The sequence below is a fragment of the Enhydra lutris genome, unplaced genomic scaffold, assembly GCF_002288905.1.
Source record: "Enhydra lutris kenyoni isolate GAN:26980312 unplaced genomic scaffold, ASM228890v2 scaffoldscaffold33, whole genome shotgun sequence".
Taxonomy (NCBI): domain Eukaryota; kingdom Metazoa; phylum Chordata; class Mammalia; order Carnivora; family Mustelidae; genus Enhydra; species Enhydra lutris.
This window is the reverse complement of record NW_019154117.1, coordinates 1093377-1112733: the sequence shown is the minus strand read 5'-3', so window position 1 is coordinate 1112733 and position 19357 is coordinate 1093377.

The following is a 19357-nucleotide window of genomic DNA, read 5'->3' as shown; positions in this document are numbered from 1 at the left end:
ACGGTTACAGGCTAATGAGGATTACGGACGCTCACACGGTTACAGGCTAATGAGGATTACGGACGCTCACACGGTTACAGGCTAATGAGGACATATAGATATATGGATGTGAATATAATACATACATAAATTTTAAAATTTTACTGAACTTTTTTGAACTGGCACATTTATAAAATAACACCTTGACAGCGGACAGAGTCCCAAAGGCCGGTTCCCGCTCTCTGCTCCGCTAACACACTGTCCGCTCTCCCAGCTGGCACTCAGTCCTCCTGCTGTCCCAGCCTCCATGGACTAGGGCACAGTCTCCGGGTTTGCTGCTTTTGAAGGACTTGACAGCTGGGAGGAACCCCAGTTGGTGTTTCATAAAATATCTTCAATTTGGATTTGTCTTTCTTTCATGTGTAGACCAGAGTGACAGATCTGGACAAAAGACCAAAGCGGGAGATTGTCTTTCGGTCACATCAAGATACGTGGTCTGCACCCGACCCGCTCTCACCAATGGTGACGGCAATGCCCCAGCTGACACACAGTGTGGCCGACCTTTGTGCCCTATAAAGGGACTCCAGTTCCCACTCCCCATGCTGTATGGTGCAGGGGCATCTGTCTGCAGCGCATTCCGGAGGCTCGCGGCGACCCCCTCCACATCCTCCAGAGTTCAAGGTCCCCGCAATCCTTGGAACTCCACACGGGACAGGTGTGTCTGCTCATCCGCTTCTCGTGAGATCACTTACACCCGCGTACGCTCACGGATAATCATTGCGTCCTTCGGGTTAGGATCCCACGTGACTTTATTGTACTTTATTGCTGAACCTCGTCCGGCTTTGGCCGCTGAGCATGCCTGCGGCAGTGGAAGAGCCACTGGAATAGCCTTGGCACCCCTCAGCTTTCTGGGGTAGCTTTCCACCACGTTCTTGCCCTCCAAGATCCTTCGCTTCAGCTTCTTGTCCTTCCGTCTTGCATCTGAGAGTCAGTCGTTTCTCTGAAAAATGAGCCCAGTTTCCTTTTTTTTTTTTTTTATAATTCAAGTATGTGGACACACAAAATTATCTTAAGATTGTATGACTTCAAGTGTCCAACATAGTGATTTGACAATTACACACGCTCTGACTCTGGTGCCCATCGGTCACTGTGCGGAGTTGTTACAATATGATTGATTTTATCCCCGTTCTTTGTTTTGTAACTGAAAGTTTACTCTTACTGTCTTGTGCCCATTTCACCCGTGCCCCTCCCACCCAGCCCAGCAATGACCAGTTAGTGCTCTGTAAGAACTGCTAAATTAATAACCTGGTGAGTATCTTTTCACACTTTTCTCGTTGCTCACCTAATTATACCCAAAGGAATGTTTAGAGATATGTGCCTACGCATCTAGGACAGGTCCAAGTTTTAAAATAATTATTTTACAGAAGGAAATCATTTTAAAATGAAAAGAAAATACTTCTCTGCAATTCTTTCTTTAAGGTAACAGGAAATAGTGGAAACTTCAGCTTTTTCCGACAGTCTCCCACCGCTGCGCCCCTGGCCGTGAAGGAGCGCCACTCCCGCTCCTTACCTATAGTCGTGATGGTCACTTCAGTTCTGCTGTTCTGAGGGGGCCGCGACCCGTCCTTAGTGCCATAATGTCATCTCCTGGTAAAGCCGAAGTCCTTCCGAGGCTAGTGGGTCACCCAGGCTGTGTTCTGTGCCCTGCTGTCCCCGCCGGCTGGCGTCTCCGTCCTCCTCCCACCCGTCTTCCTCGGAGGGTTTTGAAAGGAGAAGGTGTGTGATGTGATCTACAGCTCTAGGTGGTCACCCTGGCAGATGGGAAAAGAAGACACACTGGGCCCGCGACACCCATTCTGAAGCTGTGGCCGTCACTGTTTGGAAAGCGAAGGTGGCGTGCTTGGACTGATGCAGTGACTTTCAAGGGAGACATTAAACATTCCATCAGTCCAGCCTCTGCCACTGGACTGCCATTCCCTTCTGCCTGTGACTTTCATTACAGATGATTGCCAAATGTTACCTTTTAGCATCGACATAATCACACGGTTTTTCTGTCTTAATTGAATGTCAACATTTTACTGCTTTTGAACCGTCCTTCTATAATTATTATTCCTGGAGTTCTTTTTAAGTGCTTCTAAAGACACCGCTAAGTTCTACTTTTCAGCATTTTATTCAAAACCAGGATGGACACATTTCTTTTTGAAATTGTATTATTGTAAGAGAACTGACAACGATACTTCTCAAATAAATGGGGTGACTTTGCAACCTCATTTTTTTATCCTGTGCTCCGGAATAATTTCACTATCATTGGAATGATCAAGTATTTAAAGATTGGGTAGAATTAATGTTGGAGTCATGTGTGCATCACATCTTTTTAAAAACATAATGAGCTTGCTTCCTTTTTCTGATCCATCTGTGAAAATTACTTTATTTTCTTCTTCTGATTGACATTTTGATAGGACGTTGTCCGTGCATAACTGTGGAATCATACAGATCATTTTCTCCTAATTCTGCTGATCCCCTTGTATGTGTTTTCCTTTTCCAATCTCGTGCAACATTTCCCCCCTTCTTTTTACCTAACAGGCTCATGAGAATGTCACCATTTTGTTGTTGTTGGAAAGAACATCACCAGCATGTTGTAGGAGGGGAAAAGCAAACACCTCACTTTCAGCTCTACAGGTCCCATTCATAATTTCAAATTTATTAATTTCAGCTTTTGTCTTTATGAAATCTCTTTCCCTGGTCCCCTTTTTCCTCTAATTTTTTAATTTCCATATTTCTACATTCTTCAGATAAGTACCAAGTTCCTTTATTTTTTTTTAAGATTTTATTTATTTATTTGACAGACAGAGATCACAAGTGGGCAGAGAGGCAGGCAGAGAGAGGGGGGGAAGCAGGCTCCCCGCTGAGCAGAGAGCCCAATGCGGAGCTCGATCCCAGGACCCTGGGATCATGACTTGAGCCGAATGCAGAGGCTTTAACACACTGAGTCACCCAGGTACCCCAGTTCCTTTATTTTTAATCTTTCTTTTTTAGTAATGGAAGCATCTAAGATTAAGCATTTTACCTGGAGAATAGTTGCCACAAGTTTTGATGTAAAATTTTATCCATTTTATTGCTTTCTGGTCTTTGTGGAGCCTCATTTCCTTGAGGACTGTGGGTCCATGTTTGGCATTCCCTGTGCATCACCAGGGACCCACAAGGGAGGGTCCTGTTTGCTGGAATTAGCCAGACCTGCTGAAGCTGATGTGTTTTGGTTCCTGCATTTGAGGAACACTCGCCCACTGGCCTTGAATTATAACTTTTTAAGCTCATACAGTTTTAATTACAAATCTCACTCTTAAAAACTTATGCAGATCATACCAGAAGAGCACAGGCAGAGAACCACTCCAAAAGATGGTCCACAGGCATCGTCTTGAGGGCAGAGAAGTTGTAGAGCTTCCAGAAGATGAAAACAAATTCAGATAGTCACTATTAAGTTTCCTACAGGTTGATATTTGCAAATCTTGGCTGTGGTCACCAGTTAACTCAAGTCAGACTCGGTCAAATTTAAAATTATTATTTTCTTCTCAGGGCACCTGGTGGCTCAGTGGATTAAGCCTCTGCCTTCGGCTCAGATCATGGTCTCAGGGTCCTGGGATCGAGCCCCACATAGGGCTCTCTGCTCAGTGGGGAGTCTGCTTCCTCCTCTCTCTTTGCCTGTCTCTCTGTCTACTTGTGATCTCTCTGTCAAATAAATAAATAAAATCTTTAAAAAAAATAAAATTAAATTAATTTCTTCTGTTTTTTTTTTTTCTTTTCCAAAACAACCCTGTTCGTATATGCCCTTCACGTCCTCCTTTCTCAGATGCATTCTTATTTTTAAGGCTAATTCTGTATTTTTTAACCCCATCATCTGCAAACTAGGGGAGCTAGACTCCCCGTCCCAATGTTCTATGTAACTCAGGAGAAATAAGCCGATGGCCGTAACATGTGAAGTTTAGGGTCATATAATACACAACTTGCAAAAAAAAAAAAAAATAGCTGTGTGACTAATTCTGAGCTTCAAGAATGTGTCAGGAGAGACAGGTGCAGGACAGGTGCTCTCTCCCTCCAGAAAACAATCCTAACTTGTCTTGATATAGCAAAATGTTGGGAAAGACGTTTTCAGTTGGCCGGTCATTTTTGCTGAAACAACGAAGTTCAGGCTGCCGTTACCCCGGGAACAAGCGGACAAAGGAATGACAAATGGCTTGCTGTCCAGCTGCGTCCTTTTCAAAGGGTGGTTTTCACCGGCCTCTCGCTGCATGCAGGAGAGCCTCCTCCAGAACAAAGAAGTGGAGCCGCACGCCACAAGACATTTATTTAAATGTCACTTATGCACGGGGTAATGAGTATTGAAGGAGTTCCATTTGAGATAATAAACCAATTTGGGGGAAGGAAGATGAAGTAATTAATTATTCAAGGGCAAGGATTTCTCCTCCACTGCACGTCCCCAGATGGCCCTCACTCTTGGCTGTTTGAACAGGAAACGGGCCACATGCGACATCCCTAAGTACTTTCTCAATCAGAAACCCACCGCAGCGCGCTGGAAATGGCCAGCCTCCTACGACCGGCCGGGAAGGTGCCTGGCACCACCAGTTCCTGGACCCGGTGTTTCCTCACGGGGCTCCACGCCACCGGCTTCTCCACATGCAGGTGACTTTGGCCCCTCACCCCCCAGCAAACCCAGGGATAGAAGCGAATCAACACCAAGGTCTCTTCCCAGAATCCTTCCTTCCAGCAACGGGCTCCTACAGAGAATATCCGGAAACCAGTGGTGCATGCACGGGACGTTTCTCTCTGCTAGATGGAGGGTCGCCCTGTCGGTGCTCTGCTCATCTGGCCACCACCACCACGACGACAACGGCGGGCCATGTGCCTTCTCTGAAAGAGTTAGATTGTGTCCTCTTTTGGTTCCAAATGTAGGCTTTGGGGGTGATGGAAGATGAGGCTTCCTTTTAGTTCAACATGATGGAATAGGTTGCTTTGACCCAAACATGTTTCTCCCCAAATCTTCCTGTGTTAGTCAAGGTTCTCCAGGGAACTAGAGCCTGCAGGGGTGTGCCCGTGCATGTGCCCATGCGTGTGCCCACATGTGCATGTGTGTGTATTGTACGGAATTGGCTTGTGGGATTACAGAGGAAGACAAGCCTAACGCAGGCACTGGGCAAGCCACAGGCCCGGGACAGCAAGGACAGGGACGCCCTCCAAAGACCCACAGGCTTCGGACCCAGGGAGGCTCAGTGTTTCTGCTGGAGTTCGAAGGCAGGAGAAAGCTGCTGTCCTCCCAGGAAGGCGGGCAGGCAGGAGGAATCCCCTTTCCCTGGGGAAGAGTCAAGTCATCATATGACGCCCCCCCCCACATTAGGGAGGACAATCTGCTCTACTCAGTCTACTGATTTAGACATGAATCCCATCCAGAAACACCCCAACAGAGACACCCAGAGTAATATGTGCCCAAGTGTCTGGGCTCATGAAATGATACACGGTCAGAGGGACAAAGGCAGAGCAGGGGAGACCAGAGTCACGCACGTGAGTGTTGGCTGCAGGGCGGGGAGACCGGCCCGGGTGATCCGTGCAGACAAAATCCCCAGGGAAGCAGTGGCCACGCACTCTCGAGAAGCTGACGCAGACCCAGGAGAACCACAGGAAGCGCCACGTTGGTGGGTAAAGCCTCCCACTAATAACAACGACATCTTGGTGACCACCGAGCCCAGAGGTCGGCCCAGGAGCTCGACGTCCTAGGGATGACGACCGCACGGTCATTCCCCCAGCAAGGAGACCATCCGCCTCTGTCTGTGGCCTGGCTGCCGTGGACATTTCTGCACCCCTGGGGCTGAGATTTCCCATAGCGGGTTAGGTCTGGGGGCTTCTGGCGGTCACACAACAGAGACACCTGCTGCTGGCCGTGACATTTACTGAGGTTCTGCTTTTCCGTCTGCTGCGGGGTGAGCGGGAGCACCGCCGTTTCCCGTCTGCACCTGGGTATGCCCCCCCTTTGCATCCTCGCCTTGACCCCAGAAACCCCAGCCACCCCTGCCACTCACTCCACTTGACCCGTCCCATCCATCCACCCCTCCCATTCCTGAGAGCACCGATGCGAGAGGCCATCTCTGCACCATCTGTGGCATGCACCTGTCTCAGCCACTACTCCCCATGCCTCCTGGGCCACCCAGCTCTCGGGGCAAGGGACACATCCCCAGTTACTTTGTGTCCTTCGCCGCCATCCATCTCAGTAGCTGAGACCGCACCGTAGCCCAGAGCTCAGAAGGTGCTTGGTGTCAGCCGGGCTGGGCCGCTCACGGTCCTGCAGCCCCGGAGGCAGACCGGGGAGATGCCGGGGGTCTTCCCTGTCCTCCCGTTGCTGCCCACTCACAGGTGGCCATGCTCCTATTTCCCAAGCACCGTGAACTCCTGAATGCTGGGATCCTTCCCGGTCTGCAGCACCCACATGGGACACGCACCCATACACGACGCCTCCCTGGGAACACCCCTCTGCGACGGCCTCTGCTCACCTGTGGTGGCATCGGAGACGCCCCTGCACGCGGAGTGGACGGGTCACTGTACTTCGGAGTGCTACTCCTCTCTGTGTATAGACATTATTTGTATGCGTTATCGCTCTCTGCCGCCTCAAACGACTGCGCGAATATGTTGTATGTGTGGTGCCTCGTCAACGAGCGTGAGCATCGAGGTCCGCAGCAGGAACGACCTCGCTGGCTCCACACCCTTAGCTTTGCCTACGGGGCCGGATGCTCTGTCTCTGTGTGGCACCGGCCGCGGGCCTGCGTGCGATGTGTAGGAGTTCGGGCCGTTGCACACACTCTCCGACACCTGGGATTCTCTGACTTTTCATTGGTTTCAGTAAGACCAGTGAGAAAGGGCGTCTGGTTATTTAAATCATTTCATCAATTACCAGTGAGGTTGAACATTTCAAAAATATGTTTACTAGTCATTTGCTTTTCTTGTGAATTGACTCAGGCTATTTGCACGTGTTGCTTCTTCTTAAAAAGATCTTGTTTACGTTTTGACAGTATGTGTTCACTGCTAAACTTTGGCTTAGTGCAGGGAAAATATTTTCTTCTGGGCTGTCTTTATTTTCATGTTGTTTTAGCAAACAGCAATTTTAAATTTAATGTACTTGAACCTTTAATTTTCTTCCCTTTCTGTGTCTTTTTAATGAACGTCCACACCACTCTGACATTCCTCGGATGCTCTTGTGAGTAACTGGAAGTCGTGCCTTCCATATTTCAGTTGGTAATTCCTGTTGAGTTTATTTTTCTGTATTTTTATGGAGACGAGTTTGAGTCCAAATGCATATTGTTTCCATAAAGCCAAACAATGGCTCTAGTACTGTCTGCTTTCTACTCAGTTTGGGGTAGAAACATACATGACGAAACACAGCGGAAGTTGGACCAGAAAGGGACAGATTTTGTCAATGTTAACATTATGCTTCTTGGAAACACTTGACATGCGCCCCCCGCCCCCCGGTTTGAGTCAGTGTCTTGGAAATGTGAACTGTGTTTGCAGCTGGACTGCTGGTCTGTATCCTAACCTGACCGCTTGTTATCCTGTGACCTTGGGCATGCTTCTTCGGGCCTGTGACCTTTAGTTTTCTCATCAGTGTTAAAGGAAAAGGACCTGCTATGCGTTACGAGAAACCAAATGCTGTGTGAATGTACCAGGGTTCGCCTCTCCTTGCTGCCGACATTTACACTCGTTCCAGAGTTTGGCTTTCACAATCAGTGCCTTTTACAATGGGTAGAAACATTCCCATACTGTTTTGTGCACGTGTGGACTTGTGTTGGGTACGTACCGAGAGGGTGGATTGCTGCGCACGGGGTGGGTTTATCCCCGACTTCAGCTGATCTTGCCAGTTTACAAGGTTTACAAGGTTTACAGGGTTTACAGGGTTTACCTTGGTTTACAAGGGTTTCCTGCAGTTCACACCCCCACAAGTGTGCGCGGGAGCTCCGGGTCCTCCACATTTCACCACACGGGGCGCGGTTTAATTATGTAATTAGAATTCTAATTGTGTAATTAGAATTTTAGAATTCTAATTCTAAAAGTGTAATTCTGACTTGGATTTACAAAGGAGATACATTCACAGGACATTTGGATACTCTCTCTCGTAAAGTGCTTCTTCAAACTCTTACCTGTTTTTCTCTTTGGTTGGATATATTTTACTCAATTGGTAGGAATGCATTTATTCCACAAAGTAAGGTATAATACAATTTTTAAGAGCTTTGCGAATGACTGAGCTACAATCACCTGAGTATCTTTGGAAGTATACAGTTTGCGAGGTCTGGCCTCTGAATGAACTCTAAAACCATCAGCATAATCAAGAAAATGAACATATCCATCACCCCCCAAAAGTTTCCTCCCATCCTTTGCAAGGCTCCCCTTCCACTATGCCCAGCCCAGGGCACACTCGGGCAAACAAGGTCCACTGGGAGTTGCCATCAGCCAGTTCTGGGAACCTTGCCTCTTGGTTGATCACAGACGAGTTTGCCACCACGTGCCACAGCGGATGCAGCAAAGGTTACAGCCGGCTCCGCGGGCGCTGGCTGGGAAGTCAGGAAGGAGGGATGCCCCCATCAGGGCGTTGTCAGGATGATAGCACGGCATCCGTGAGCCTTCTGAAGACAGAGGCTCCGAGCTGTGTTCTTGCCTTGTCGTTTCCATAGGCTAATTCTCCAGCCCGCGGTTCTTAGCATGAGAACAGCGAGCTAACGTGGAGCCCGGGGCTACTCCTTTATCATTGCTGCTCCGTATTCTCACAACCCCACCAGCTCCCTGTGACCCTAAATGACATCCCCTCATGTCCACAGCTGCTGCACCCCCAGACTCTGTCCCTGCCACCTGTGACCCAAGTTCTCTGCAGAATACCCCGCCCGCCCCCCGGATTACTCTCTCCACTCCTGCCGACGGCTCTAGCCTGCGGCGCTTCCCTGGGAGCGTTCGGACCCCAGGGCTCACACGTTTTAGTGCATTTCAGAATCACCCGGAGGGCAGACTGCAGCTCAGAGGGCAGAGCGTCTCCGCCCAGTCCCTGAGAATCCGCAGTTCTCACAGTTTCCTGCTACTCCGTGGCCTTGGCCGGAAGGATGAAGGTATGGGCACTTGAAGGGCTGGAACCAGATGACCGTCCTCCCCGGACCAGACCTATCACCTCCTCCTGCCTCCTGTGAGACGCTGCGAGTCACGTTCAGGTGCGCAGACGCAGGTAAACACACGTAAGTACACGCAATACACGTCCCTTTCACACTTTCCACACGCACATGTGCGCACTCACAGGATTTGATTAGATAATAAACTTCAATACTTCAATTCTGTCGTTGCATGGGAACCATCTGGGGACCAGAAAACAGTAAGCGAGGTTTTCCAGGTAACACAGATACTCAGCCCGAGAAGCCGAGCCAACGCTGTTCTGTTTTCCCTAAATCCTGCATATTTATCTGTCAAGGAAATTTAAATGTTAACTGATTGAATCATTAACAGAACAAAAAAGGGAGTGAGAGGACACGTGTGGAAACTTGCAAGTCAGCGGGTACCCTTCTTCTAAAGACAGATCTTGTCCAGGGCGGCAGGGGCAGGCTGCCGGGGTCCTGCTCCAGGACTCTGCCCTACGCACGGGCGAATGGAGTTCGGGACTAATTACTTGGAAAGGCTCCTAAAGGTCCCAGAGACCGAAATATGTGGTCTAGGTTGAGCTCAGCTCTTGAACAGTCATGATCTGAAACTACAGCGCAAGGACGTTGACCCGCCCTTGTACCCCCTGAATCCCGGGTGACCTACAGAGCACAGACACTGGTTTCCAAAAGTGCTTCTTAGGGCAGTGGTTTCTATCAGGGTGGGTTTGTGGTGGGTTCGTGAGCTGGAGGAGAGAATGCGGGCTGTCTTCTCCCAGGGAGAGCCCTGGGGCAGTGGAGAGAAGGTCCGCTGCGGCCCCAGCCCATTGTCACTGCTGCTGAGAGTGACAGCAGCCCTCGGGGGTGCAGCCCGGGGAGCTGAGAGGGCGGGGACCCCAATGTCAGGTGTGCAGGGTGGGCTCTGCATCCAGAGGGCAGTGAGGGAGCCCAGGGAAGGATGTCAAGGATAGGAAAGTCACACAACACCCTCCGTGCCCAGGATCCCGTTCCCCAGCCACAGCCCAGCCCTGTGGGCCAGGAGAGCACAGAACTCCCACAGGGCGTTCGGTGGGGGCACCCGAGTGGAGAGCCCCCGCAGTTTCCACTGACCTCCCTAACTCCCCGCACCTGTATCCATCTCCATGGCAGTTGCCGTGAGCCCTGCCCCGCACCAGCAGGAACCCCGGGCCCTTCAGGCCTTAAGGAGACCCCCCCATTTGCTCACCCACCACAGACAGTAGATTCCCATAGCCTGTCTGATCACACGTGTGGGTGTTACGTGGTACCTATGTACGCGTACTTTCTGTAGCATGAAGGGCTCTTGGAAAAAGGAAGTTTCATGTGTACAGGGGACGTGAGGAAGGACTGTTTTTGAGAGAAGCGAGTCCTCTTTTCCGCAGGCTGGTCAGGATGGGTTAAAGGGTTCACACGTACGAGCATCTACCAGGAGACTCTCACTGTCTGACGTGCTTTGACTGTGTTGATTCACTTATTCCTCGAAAGAAGCCTGAGTACTTATAATTTCGTTTGCATTTATTTTTTAAAGATTGTATTTATTTTTAAGAGAGAGAGAGAGTGGGAGAGCACAAGCAGGGGGAGGAGCAGAGGGAGAGAAGCAGATTCCCCGCCGAGCAGGGAGCCTGGTGTGATACTCAATCCCAGGACCCCGAGATCATGACCTGAGCCGAAGGAAGAGGCTTAACCCACTGAGCCACCCAGGCGCCCTGTCGTTCGCGTTTAAGATAAAACAGGAAAAGCCTCCGGTGGTTAGAGACCTGGTCCATGTCACAGCACCAGGAGTGTCCTAGCAGGTCCTGGGTCTCTGATCTGTCTCCCTCTCTCCCTCTTTGCTCCGGGGGCGCTGAGCAGGAAGACCCCGCAGAGGACTCACACTCGCGCTGCTGAGCTCTTACTAACATTACCTCATGTGATCATCACGAAATCATCCCCATTCTACAAATGGAAACACGGAGGCTCAGAGAGGTTAAGCCGTTTGCCCTAGGTCCTGCAGCTGACTCCTGGTGGAGCTGGGCCGTGTCCCAGGAGTAGGGAGGGAAGGGAAGAACGTCAATGCAGCTCGCATTGCCATGAGCAGGGTGTCTGAGTGCGTTTTCAAAGGTTACGCAGAGTGCTGAGTAAATAATAGATTAGAGAGGCGTGAACGTGACCATGGGCAGGGGAGTCCTGCGGGACCAAGAGAAGAGAGATGCTGGGGGCAGGAGGAGGGGTGCGGCTGCAGAGAAGGGGAGGTGGGCATGTTCAGGGTGCACTTGGTGGCCTGAGCTGATGGGACCAATCGAGGAGACCTAAACCAAGCTGACCCCCGTCTGTGCGTGTGGCACCCCTGGGTGAGAGGGCGTGGTGGGGGACTGGGGAGATCAGAGCAAAGAGGAGGTGCTCAGGCCCGGGCACATGGGGATCGGAGACGCCTGAGGAACATCGGCACACAGATGGCACCGACGTCGTGGATATGTGACAACCACGGAGGGGCTGGGACCAAGGTGTGGACTTGGGGCACATGGGACAGACTGGGGTGGCTCAGACCCCAGTGAAACCATTGAGGCAAACAGAGATGCAGAAAGGAGGCTCCCGCCGCTGGGGTGGGGGCAGAGGGAGACGAGAACGCAGCCAGGAAGGGGAGCTCGGCATCGTCGGGAGAGCTGAGCTGGTCGGCCATGCGAGGCTCCCCCCAGAACCACACCTGCTGGTCCCAGACTGTTGGTTGGACCCGGCCAACTCTGCAGGGTCTGCCTGCAAGCACCTCCCACACTGCCTTCATCCAGCGGTGGGGCCCGGTCACTCGTCCTTACCGCGAATCCCGGCACTGTGCCCATTTCACAGCTGAGGGAACAGAGGCTCCACGAGTCACATGAGTGGCACAAGGTCAGGAGAGGGTCACCCGCAGGGAGAGGTCCTGCCCAGTGCATCCTTGCCCCGTGAGGCCCTGGCCGAAATGGGACAGCTCCCGAGGAGACGTGCTGGGTGTCCCCAGGCCACGGAGCAGGGAGCTCCGCGGGAAGCTCTGTCCTGCAGGCCGGCTGCAAAGCCGTGATCTGTACGTGTTTCTGCGTCTCAAGAGCAGGAGGAGGGAGGGAAAGCAGGTCCGCTGTGATGTGATGCTTCAGACTCTGGCTCCCGGGAGGCTGCGGGGGCAGCGCTAATGGAGCCAGCCTCTCCCTTGGCCTCAAATCCCTCAATGTTCCTGGGAGAAACTCTACAGAGAGGTAGCAGCTGGGAGCCAGGTGCTGGAGAAAGCTCCCCGAATTTCTGACTCTGCCGCGGGAGGTTCCCTTGCCCCTGCTGGCAGGGCTCTCGGTGCCCCACCCCGGCCCGGCTTGCCGGGAGGGAGTGTTCGGCGTGGCAGGAGCAGGTGTGGGGCTAGGGGGGTCTTTTCCCTGCAGGGTCTGACGGAGGAGCCGGCTCTCGTCTTCACAGGACACATCCTCGGGCTCCTCTGTGGCAGGGACCCCTGGTCCAGGCGTGGGGTGTGCACACAGCCAGCACCAGCCTCCCCGGGGACTCTGGCAGGAATGCCCATTCTCGGGCCCTGCGGGCACCTCCCAAGTCAGAGACTCGGGGCTCGCTGGGGGTTCAAGCAGGTGTCCTGGGGGTGTGGTGCATGTGCTGGCCCGGGAACACCGTGGGGGCTGACAGCACAGGTGCTGGAGTGCAAAGGAGACAGTGGGCCACGGCCGGCCCCAGTGCCCGGGGAGGCCGACTCTGCATAGACCCGGGCCCAAGAGCATTTTTGTGTGACCCCTTGGCTGCTGGGCCAAAAATGAATGTCGCCGTGATCATCGCCCACACCTGTGTGCATTTCCAGACGCTGCGGGACAGAGCCCAGAGCTTGACGTCCGATCAGAGGCGCACGCACACGCGCACACACACGCACTGTGTATCCAGTGTACGCATACTCCGTCTAAACTGCGTTCAGTTATCCTATTTTGGAAAACACTTGTGGGGAAGAACCACACGTTCTCGCCCGCCCTGCCCTCAGCTGCTCCACGATCGAGGAAACGAGTCCTGGGAGTTGAGGGAATTTATAAAACCTCCGGATTCATGTCACTGAAGTTCTGAGTCCTAAGCGTTGTCTGAAGAAATGGACCGACGTTGCTTCCTTAACAAAAATGACCTGAGCGATGGTTGTCATCTAATTAGTCCAGAAAAGTCATGGGGTCAGAGACCCTGGAAGACGCTTCTCTGCCCAGACGACCAAAGTTCTACACCCGGTCACGTTCCCTTGAACAGGGGCGAATTTTCTTTTATTTAAAGAATAACAACTACTAGTAAGACGTTGAAGAGGACGGATTTAGTATAACAAGTATTTCAATTGAGTTAGGGGATGAATCTTAGCGTAACCGTAGAACTGCAAGGAATCAGCTGCTATATAGAAAGGCTTTTTCTATCCCGCATATAAAACAATTTACTGGTAACTTCTAAAGGAGACATGGAAGATTGTTTTCCCAAGAAAGACCGAGCAAGGTGTGTGTGTGTAGATTCTCCTAGAATGAAATGTGTGCGAAGGCGCGCACACACACACACACACACACACACACACACACCCTGAACATAGTATTACCCCGGGTGACTGCGTACTGTGATATTTTTAGCATCATCAGTTAATTTGAAAATACTTGAATGACATAAATTAACTGATTTAACTCTTATTTTCACCAAACTGGTTTTTTTCAGTATGAAAATGGTTAATTTTATGAGTAGTTTGGAAGCTGGTAAGAAAAAAAAAATTCATACCTTTTGAACAATGGTCTTACACCTGAGATCGTTTCCCTTCATCCTTAATCAAAAGCTTTTATATTTTTAAAAGAAACAGACCAGGACCACTGGGTGGCTCAGTTGGTTGGGCGACTGCCTTCGGCTCCGGTCATGATCTCAGGGTCCTGGGATCGAGTCCCGCATCGGGCTCCCTGCTCAGCGGGGAGTCTGCTTCTCCCTTCAACCTCTCCCTTCTCATACTTTCTCTCTCTCTTTCTCTCTCTCTCTCTCTCATTCTCTTTCTCTCAAATAAATAAATAAAAATAAAATCTTAAAAAAAAAAACAAAACCATTGTACTTCCCGGTTGTTAGGAGACGAGAGGGCCAGGGGACCTCCGTGTTTCTCACTGGTCCACAGTTGCAGTGAGTAGGACGGTCGTGTCTGGCCTGCCCGAGTTCCAGCTAACTGCCCAGCGCTGCCCACGCAGCCCAGGACCACAGGAGCTGCCTGCACCGTGGGTTGGAGGCACGTGGGGGCTTTAAACATCAAGTCACGTTTTCATTTTCAATGACAAGCAGTGTCCTGCCTTCTAGCTGATCCGTTTGTCTGCAACGTGAGGGAACTGGAAATAGGGGATTGCAGGGGTGCCTGGGGGACTCGAGCGTCCGACTCTTGACTTCCACTCGGGTCATGATCTCAGGGTTGCGAGATTGAGACCCACATCAGCTCCACGCTCAGCATGGGGTCCACTGGAGAGTCTCTCTCCCTCTGCCTGTCCCCCTACTCTCTCTCTCCCTAAATAAACAAGATCTTAAGAAAGAAAGAAAGAAAGAAAGAAAGAAAGAGAGAAAGAAAGAAAGAAAGAGGGAGTTGTGGCCTGAGCTTTTCAACGTCAGGGACATCTTGTGGTCATTTATGGTGTGTCTGGGAGACTCCTTCTCCTAAAGGGATGAGAGTGAGACTAACTGTTCAACTAAAATACCTTCTGCTTTCCGCACGTGAATGTCCTGTAATGCTATGCGTTTCTCCCCTCTGAATCCCTGCCCTGGGGAAGTGAACCTAACAAGAAAGACATGAAAACTGAGGGCTAAATCCCTCTGTTTCTGGAGTCTTCTAGATACTTCTAGATACTCTTGTTAATCTTACCAGGCCTCCCTACGAGTCTGCTGCTGGACCCTTTGAACTGTGTACATTTTCCGGGTCCTGTCACCTGCCCTGCAGCTCACGGGTGACAGGAGAGGAGGGAAGTCGGTGTTTTTGAACGACGTCGTCCTGCAGTGAGATCAGCCGCGCTTCGAGGATGTGTCAGTGCAGCTGTTAGGCTCTGCCTCTTGAGAGCTGGGGGGCTCCGGGCAGCTCACCTCGCCTCTCTGCCTAGCTCCCTCGTCAGTCAGACGGGACGGCAACGGCAGCTTCCCCACGCTGCATGTGAAACTTAATGGAGGGAGCACAGATGCTTAGAATAAGGCACGTGTACAGAAAGAGCTGGAAAGATCGGTCTTCTCTCTCCATTCCGCCCCATGGCTATCAGGAAAGATCTCCTGGAGCGGGGACAGTTGGCACCAGCCCTCTCCCCGGGCTCCTGGTTCACTGACTGGGGTGCAGTTCACTTACGTGGATGGCAAGTGGGGCGTCCAGCTGCCGCTGGGGTGCACGGAAGGAGGGCTGTGGGGCTGCCAGGCTCCCCTGTGTCCATGACCATCAGTAGCACACCTCACGATTGGTCCCCACTTCCTTCAGCGATGGCTCTCCGAGCCACCTGTGCAAAGGACACAGATTGGGACAAAAAAAACTTCAGGACATAACATGTTAACTATGGGGTAACGCCAAACGCACGTATTTGAAAGTGAACCGCACACACAGGACAAGGAGAAAGGACCCCGGGTCTGGCCATCTTTCCAGGTCCTGGCACTGCTCCCAGGTGCCACAAACCAACCACATTCTCTCTGCTAAGGCGACCAAGCAACATGCTTGTGGGACCGACCAGGTCCCCAAGGGCTGTCGGTTCTGTCGCATAAGTTCTTCCCATGAAGGTGGAGTCTCAGCGCTAATCAGCTTTAAAAAAATCTTGTTTTTCAAAGTAGAGATGAAAAGAAGTGTGAAATCTGGGCTATTATTAGGATGGTGATGAAGCATTCGTCACTTATGCAAAACCATTGACAAAATGTTAACAGGGCTGGGGGCGGCGGCCGGGGGTGGGGGGGTGGGGGGAGGGGGCTGGGAATAAAGCAGCAGGTGGAGCTCCCTGTGAGGGGACAGGGAGGGGGAGCAGACAGCCAACCAGGCCGGCTGTGGCTGGAACCCAGGCAGGTCAAGGGGAGCCTGGCTCGAGTGTGTCACACGCTTGGAACCAGCAAACGTGCCACAGCCCCCAGGATCCTGTCCCAGCTGCCTCCGCCCGCTGACGCTCTGTCGTTTCCCATCTTTCATCTTTATTTAACGCAGGAGCAAAGATTCCATAACTGCTGCTCGCCACCGCGGTGGGTCTCCCTGTGACAAACGAGGTATCACTTGGCCTGATTCGAGCTGCTCCATGGAAATGGCTGTGGAGCTCCTTGGTGACGACGTTGGTCCGGAGAACAAGGCGATGGCTCTGCGTGTTCTCTGTGAAGGAATTCGGGAAGGAGACGGGACTGGGTGTCGTGGAGCATTAAAAGTAAATGAGGCAAAAGCAATCTGCTTTGTACATGGGTGCACAATCATTTGTACGCCCTTTGCAGCATGGGTGCGTGTGTGTGTGCGTGTGTGTGTGCGTGTGCCTGTGTGTGCTCACTGCAACGTGCTTCTCTACCACAGATGTCAGGCCGCTGCCCTTCCCCTGGGCTCCGTCCTCCCCGTGCAGAGTAAGAACCAGGCAGACTCTAAGGCCCGTGGAGCCCGTGAGCCTGGCCTTGCAGAGTGTCCTGCTTGTACGCACGTCCAGCAGAAGCCAGGACTCGCTCCCCACGGTCCCTGGGGAGAGCTGGCCCGTCCAAAACCTGCCTGCAACGGAAAGGGTTTCTCTATCAAAACTGTAGCCTTCACACCTTTCCCACCCACTTCGAAACTGGTGTTCCCATGATTTAACAAAGGATCCCATCACGGAGGCCTCAATAGGGAGAGAACGTAACAAGCAAAAGTGACAGAAGCAAGAACCCAGATTCAAATTCACAGGTGGCAGCTTTAAGGGAGGGCCTGGCGCCCTGCATTTGGCCCCCGTTTGCTGCCCTGGGAAAGGTAGAGGTGCGGTCTCCTGACATGGGCCAGTCCTCCTGGACGCCTATGCTCTGGGGCGGGTCGTGGCCGGGGACCCGGCATGCGTGCTTCACGTCTGGTGAGACGTCCATCCGTCAAGTCTTGCTCCCCGGGTAAAAGGCCATGCGTGCCATAAATCAGACCTGCAGCCATCAGGGCGGGCGAGCAGAGCCCGAGCACCACCCTCCCCCAGGAGACCGAGCCAGGACAGGTAAGGAAGAGTCCCCCCGGGTCCCCCACACCAACCCGAGTTCCTTCCCTCCAGCCACCTCCTTGCTTGTGTCCATCCTGAGCCACCAGCTCCAGCCCAGACCCCAAGGCCCGGAGTGGGGACTCAAGTCTCCCGGTCAGCTCTGGCCTTGCCCCTGGTGTGTCCTGACTCAGATGTCCTGCTCCGTGTTTCGTGTGCGAAGATCCGTGGAGCGATGCTCCCTCCTGCTCCCTCTTCTTCTCGGTCCTGCCTCCACGGCCACCTTGCTGTCATCCTCAGTGCCCGCCCGTGGCCGCCAGCGCAGCGAGCTTGCCGGGCCGTGGGCAGCACACGGCTGGCTTGCCGCTCTCGTCCAGTGTGAACGACGTGCGAGAAGCAAGGGCTCGTCTCTTATCTTCATATTTTACGACATCCGACATCCACTTGCAGTCATTGACATGACAAGTAGGCTTAGCCCAAGCCCCACGATTTCATGAGAGCCTCCGCTTTCCTGTTTCGGTTGTTTGATCCGTGTGTGCTGTCTTGACGCAGAGGCCTGCCGGGCCTGATTTTCTGCGGACCGGGGAGTCGTCTGTGTGCTGAGTCTTTCCCGTGGTTTCCCTCTTCGCACCATCCACGTCTGGGTCCCTGGAGTGTTCACACAAGACACACCTGAAACTCTCCCAGCTCTGTGACAGATGAACTTTTTCGAGAACCTGCCATGTTCCCTCCCCCTGGCTTCTGGCTTCTGCATTTTCATTCGTCATGACGATCTGTGCCCTCTGCTCTTCTGTAACATTTACTTTTCATTCTGTAACCATAGTCCCCGCACGGGGTAGTTGAGTCTGCCGCCGGCTTCCCACCGAGCCCTCCTGTTTCCCCCCCGGCTTTCTGGAGCTCCCGCCGCTCCCCCTCTCTGCCCCTCACCTCAAGACTTCCTGCCAGCTGGGATTTGAATTGCACTCTGTGTAAAGAGTGTGGCTGGGGTCCTGTGTGTGTGGGGGGGGGGTTAACAATGGGCAATCCATGGTCATATTCTGGGTCAAATTTTCTTTCCTAAAATATCCCAATAGTGCTTCCATCCCCTGACAGAAACTTACCGTGTGGTCGGCTGAGCCTTGTTCCTCCGGGTAAGGCTGTTCCCCCGGAGGGTGGAGGGCTGGGGGCTAATCCGGTCCTCTCACTCTTCCCTGGTATGTAGAAGGCTGTGAACACTGACAGTCATGTTCTGGGTAAGCCCTTCCGTGTCTCGCTTTCCTAGCACGTGTTCTGTTGCGAACACTCCTTATTTCAGAGGTTATTTTCATGACGTCTTTAATAGATGTTGCTTTCTGTTAGTTAGCACAGTGGGGTCTGCTGGCTTCGGGCATGGGATTGCTAGGACCCCAAGCCTGGACAGCATTCCTCTAATGGTATTAATCTAGCTCCAAGAAACCCAAAGTCTTAGTCATAAGAAAAATGATAAATAAATGATTGGACGAACAGAGGAAGGGAGGCAAGAAGGGAGGAAGGCAAGCTGGTTCTTAAAACAAGTGAGACACGCCACCTCCTGCCGCCACATCTGTTTAGTTTAGGTCTAAGAACTACGGTCTGGAAACAATTTGTAAGTATCTGCCCAGACAGCAAAATCTCACTAAATTTGTGTTTTGCCCTAAATAACTCGGTCCCCGTCCCCCGCCCCACACAGGACCGCGGTCCTCAGCGGAACAACAAGCCAGAGTCACCACGGCCCGTATGAGGAGCATTCTGGGAGAGCTCAGAGTATTTAGAAAGTGAACCGAAAAGCAAAATCTTCAAAATTCCAAAAACAGCTACATGGAAAGTTTCTCTTCCACCAGCTGGTTAAAAAAAAAGTAAGAGACACAACAGGTCTCTGATGCAGAAGACGACAGGACTGGCCGTGCTGGCTGCCTCCCCCCGTCTCTACGTTTGAGCCCTCGGTGTACCCTCCTGCCGTCTAAACCATCTTTACACAACCCTAACGAGCAGTCCGTCCAGTTAATGACCGCGTATACACCCCCACGTCGACCTTGGAAGGAGGCACCCATGAGCCCTGCCCGGAGTGGACAGGACTCTGCGGGATTCTCTAGG